This window comes from Psammomys obesus, unplaced genomic scaffold (genome assembly GCF_907164565.1).
Source record: "Psammomys obesus unplaced genomic scaffold, mPsaObe1.curated_primary_1811, whole genome shotgun sequence".
NCBI lineage: Eukaryota > Metazoa > Chordata > Mammalia > Rodentia > Muridae > Psammomys > Psammomys obesus.
Genome location: NW_026596051.1, coordinates 24862303 through 24868302, shown reverse-complemented (window position 1 = coordinate 24868302; position 6000 = coordinate 24862303).

Genomic DNA, 6000 nt, shown 5'->3' with positions numbered 1-6000 from the left:
TGTGTGTGTGTGTGTGTGTGTGTGTGTGTGTGTGTGTGTGTGTGTGTGTGTGTGTGTGACATATATGTGGTGCCCAAGGGGGTCAGAAGAGGGTGTTGCATCTCTTGGAGCAGAAATTATGGACAGTTATGAGCAGGGTGGCATGGCTGCTGAGGATGAAGTTCAAGTTGTCCAAAAGAACAGTAAATGCTCTTAACCACTGGACCATCTCTCCAGCCCCATAAATAAAAGTTTTAACAGCAGCAAGAAAGCTTAAAGGAGTAGGGTTGTTACCTACCAGTAAATCAAAGACCACATACATTCTGTGGCTAAGATCATTGCCATGTCTGAAATATGTACCAAACACAGAAGATGTTCTGGGGAAAAAAATCATAGATTGTATCTGTCTGAGTCAGTTACCTAGTAATTGTCTGGCATTTGTTAATTAATAAGCATTAAAAAGGTTATCCAAAAGAGGCTTTTCCCCAAATTAATATTTCCTCCTTTTTTTAAGCACAACCATAAGCTACCCATTTCAAAATATGGTGAGCCATTTTTTTTTTGAAAATCCAATTTCAAAAATAGCTCATCTGCTGAAGGAATATTTAATAGATCTTGATTCAGACAAAGCCTTTGATTCAAGCCCTATTTCCCAAGGTTCCTACTATTGGGATAATTTTAATTTGTCCAAAGAACTGTCTTGTTTAGTCCAGGGATAGAGATTTCCACAAAAGATATACTTCTCAATATTTTGAATGCTTTGATCTACATTAAACGTTTAATGATTTATAAGATGCAAAAGAAAATATTAGTTATGCTTAATTTCTACTTGAGGTTTCAGCAGACACCATAAATAATACTATTCCAGTTTTATTGTTAGTGAGTGTTATTGTTTGGACATCAAATCTCACCCACGGGCTCATGTTGTAAATGTCTGGTCCCCTGCTGATTTTAGGAGGCTGTAAAAACTTTAGGAGGTAGGAGGTGGGAAAAGTATGTAAAGGGAAATGGGTCTGTGGAAATATGATATAACTGACCCCTCCCATTGTACTCTATGGTTCTTGTCAGCTTTAGCATGAATTGCTCCAGTGCCCAGACCTACTACTAAAGTGTTCTGCCTGAGTGGGATCCAGGCAACCATGACTCCTCTGAAACCATGAACCAACATAAATCTCTCTTCCCTTAAGTTGTTGTGTTGAGTGTTTGGTCATAGTAATGAGGAAAGTAAGTAACATAGAAAATTGGTACCAGAGTAGTGGGTGATGATTAAACATGGCCATCTTGTCCTTGAGACTTTGGAACTGGTTTGCAGGAGGAAATTGTAAGAATTTGGATAGGTAGTAGCATTAAAAAGAACTAAAATACCATAAGCATACTTTAATGAATGATTCTAGTGAAGGACACAAAGATTATAGTGCCAGAGGAATATTGAATAGAGAAAGCCAGGTTCATAGCTTTTAGATGGAAATTAACGGTTAGGAATTATACTAGAGACTATTCATACTATGTCCTAGCAAAGATTCTCTATAAACTTTGTACATGTCCTGAAACTGTGATATGCTGAGGTTAATGATGGTAGGCTAATCAACTCAGTGAAGAAAACACTAAGCAAAACATTCAGGCTTTTTGGAATGGTTATTACAGGCTGATTTTAGCCAGATTTATAATAATAATTAACAGAAGCTAAACAAAAATAAAAAGGACTTTTACAGTCTGGTAAGAAAAGAAGCAGAATGGTGTAGACAAAGAGGGTATGGCTGTTAAGGATATTAAAGACATTAGGAAAAATTAAAAATAAAAATAAATCATGAGCCAGATACCCTGGTGAAAACCTGTTAGCTCAGAGAGGCAGAGAAAGCACACAGCAAGCTGACCTTCCTTCTCAGCTCAGGTCCGGACAGAAAAAACAAAAAACAAAAAAACAAAGACTCACCAGCTCAGCTGACAGCTCAAGAGGAAAAAGAAAAACAAACAAACAAACAAACAAAAAGAAACAAAGCCTAAAACCCTTTCTTCTTCTCCACGCTGTCTTAAATACCCCTTAACTCAAAAGTCCCTCAGTCTCTTTAATCCCTCTCAGCTGGTTTCTTGCTGCCTCTTGACATATGGTTAACTTCATTAAATCCTGTGTAGAGAAAGCTCTTAAAGGTGTGTGCTAGGGCTGGATGAACCATACCATAATCACCTGTGTACAATAAACAGAAAGTTCTTGAATTAAAGATGTATGATAGGGCTCAATCACATCACAGAAAAATCAGTGTTTTACAATTCACAATTTTGGGGTTCACAATGAGATCAAATATTCTGCAGCAAAAGAACTGGGAAAGACAGTCCATATCAACCACTGGCCTCCAAAGTCCACATATGCATGTGTGAGCACTCAGGCACACCACACACACACTGAAAGAGTGAAGGCAAGAGAGAGACACTCAAACAATCAAACATTTCACACTGGGCAAATAGTGGAGATGAATTAGCCTGACACTACCCATTGCAGACTTCAGAGTGCAAATTGTAAACTAATTTGAAAGATCTCCCTTTAAAAAAAGAGACCCAAGAGGGACTGGAGAGATGGCTCAGAGATTAAGAGTACTGTTTGTTCTTCCAGATGTCCTAAGTTCAATTCCCAGCAACAACCTGGTGGCTCACAACCATCTATAATGAGATCTAGTGTCCTCTTCTGTTGTGCAGGGCACATGCAGACAGAACATTGTATATATAATTAAATAATTAAATTTTTAAAAAGAAGAAGGCCCACAAGTATGTCCTGGTCACACGGGTAACCCTGGTGTGTGCTGTTCAGACACTTACAGACAACTATAGCCAAGATCTAAGGAAATTCAGCAGCTACTGCTCATGCTGGTGACAGACACTAAGATCACCATCATGAAGCTAGGTGTGTATATGTGAACAATGAAGAATTGTAGAGGCTTCCACTGATATTTTTTATATTTTTTTAATTTATTTTATTTTATTTTTAATTACACTTTATTTACTTTGTATCCCCCCTCTAGTTCCCTCCCTCCTCCCCTCCCAACATCTCCCTTCCTCCCCTTTCTTCACGAATGCCCTTCCCCAAGTCCACTTCCACTGATATTTTTAAGGAAAGTCTGTGAGTCCAGGAAATGTACATCAGAATAAGATTCTCTGAAAGGAGCCATGAGAGGGCAATGCATGAGGCTTTGTGAATGGAGCTTAGCATGAAAGCTAAAGGACGTTGAACAAATGCAGATAAATGAAATGTCTGCTGAGGAACACCACAAGCAATGAGTGCAAACAATCCAATACAAAGGCTGTGTAGGAATCTACAGACGGATTTCATTATGTTTTTCACATCTTATAGGTCTATATAAGTGAGTGTATACCGTGTTTGTCTTTCTCCTTCTGGGATATTTCACTCAGAATGATCTTTTCTAGATCCCACCATTTGCCTGCAAATTTCATGATTTCCTCCTTTTTGATTGCTGAGTAGTATTCCATTGTGTAAAAATACCACAATTTCTGTACCCATTCCTCCCTTGATGGACATCTGGGTTGTTTCCAGGTTCTGGCTATTACAAATAAAGCTGCTATAAACATGGTTGAGCAAATGTCCTTGTTGTGTACTTGAGCAAACTTTGGGTATATACCTAGCAGTGGTATAGCTGGGTCTTGAGGAAGCACTATTCCTAACTGTCTGAGAAAGTGCCAGATAGATTTCCAGAGTGGTTGTACCAGTTTACATTCCCACCAGCAGTGGAGAAGGGTTCCCCTTTCTCCACAACCTCTCCAGCATGTGTTGTCACTTGAGTTTTTCATCTTGGCCATTCTGATGGGTGTAAGGTGATATCTCAGGGTCGTTTTGATTTGCATTTCCCTAATGGCTAATGAGGATGAGCATTTCTTTAAGTGTTTCTCTGCCATTCAATATTCCTCTACAGAGAATTCTCTGTTTAGCTCTGTTCCCCATTTTTTAAGTGGATTACTTGGTTTGCTGCTTTTCAGCTTCTTTAGTTCTTTGTATATACTGGATATTAGTCCTCTGTCAGATAAAGGGTTAGTGAAGATTCTTTCCCAATCTGTAGGCAGGCGTTTTGTTTTAATGACAGTGTCCTTTGCTTTACAGAAGCTTTTCAGTTTCATGAGGTCCCATTTATTGATTGTTGCTCTTAGAGCCTGTGCTGTTGGTGTTCTGTTCAGGAAGTTGTCTCCTGTGCCAATGAATTCTAGGCTGTTCCCCACTTTTTCTTCTAACAGATTTAGACTATCTGGTTTTATGTTGAAGTCTTTGATCCACTTGGACTTTAGTTTTGTGCAGGGTGATAAATATAGATCTATTTTCATTTTTCTGCATGTGGACATCCAGTTGGACCAGCACCGTTTGTTGAAGATGCTGTCTTTTTTCCATTGAATGGTTTTGGCTTCTTTGTCAAAAATCGAGTATTCATAGGTGTGTGGGCTTATTTCTGGGTCTTCTATGCGGTTCCATTGATCCTCCTTTCTGTTTTTATGCCAATACCATGCAGTTTTTATTACTATTGCTCTGTAGTACAACTTGAGATCGGGGATGGAGATACCTCCAGATGATCTGTTGTTGTACAGGATTGTTTTGGAGATTTTGGGTTTTCTAAAAAAGATAATCAAGAGAGCGGACATGGGGTAAGATGGTCAATCCTCGAGAGCGGACATGGGGTAAGATGGTCAATCCTCGTTTAGAATGACAGATGGGATGTGCATTGAATGTATGACAGGAGTCTACTTAGCGCATTTGAAAGACTCTAACTAGCAGTGTTTTCAAAGCAAAGACTCATGGCCAAACCTTTGGCAGAGTACAGGGAATCATAAGAAAGAAGGGGAGTTAGTCTGATGGGGAAAGGATAGGAGCTCCACAAGGACTAAATATATCTGGGCACAGGGTCTTTTCTGAGACTGACATTCAACCAAGGACCATGTATGGATATAACCTAGAACCTCTGCTCAGATGTAGCCTGTGGTAGCTCAGTAGCCAATTGGTTTCCCATAGTGAGGGGAACAAGGACTATTTCTAACAGGAACTCAATGACTGGCTCTTTGGCCTCCCCACCCCCCAAGAGAGGAGCAGTCCTGTTAGGCCACGGAGGAGGGCATTGCAGCCAGTCCTGAAGATATCTGATAAAACAGGATAAGATGAATGGAGAGGAGGTCCCCCCTATCAGTGGACTTGGAAAGGGGCACGGTGGAGATGAGGGAGGGAGGGAGGGACTGGGAGGGAATGAGGGATTGGGACACAGCTGGGATACAGAGTTAATAAAATGTAACTGATAAGAAAAAAAATAAAATTCAAAAAAGAAAGAATCTACAGATGTAAAGAAGCTAAATAACAAGGAGGATCTTTGGAAGGATACTTGCTTAATCCTCATTCAAAAGGGCAAATATAATAGACACTGGAAGTGTCTGAAGAGTGAGAACAGGATGAGCGCCAACTATGTCCTCTGAAAGACCACCCAGCAGGGGAGCAAAACAGATACTAAGACTCACAGCCAAACCTTAGGCAGAGTGCAGGGATCCATAGGAAAGAGTGGGGGAATAGAAAAATTCTGACCTGTAGTTCCATAAGAAAACCAACATACTCTGTTTTGATACCCTGCAGGGATAGGCTCCTGTCCTGTTCCGTTTTCTCCCTTTTCAGATGTCCATCTCGTTTGCCTTTCTGAATGAGGATTGATCATCTTACCCTGGGTCCTCCTTCTTGCTTAGCTTCTTTAGTATGTTTATCCTATATTATATGTCTAATATCTACTTATACTTGAATATATACCATGTGTGTCTTTCTGCTTCTGGGATACCTCACTCAGGATGATCTTTTGATCTTTTCTAGATTTCACCATTTGTTTGCAAATTTCATGATTTCCTTGTTTTTAATTGCTGAGTAGTATTCCATTGTGTAAATGTACCACAATTTCTGTATCCATTCCTCAATTGAGGGACATATGGATTGTTTCCAGATTCTGGCTATTACAAATAAAGCTGCTACAAACATGGTTGTTGTATACTTAAGCATAT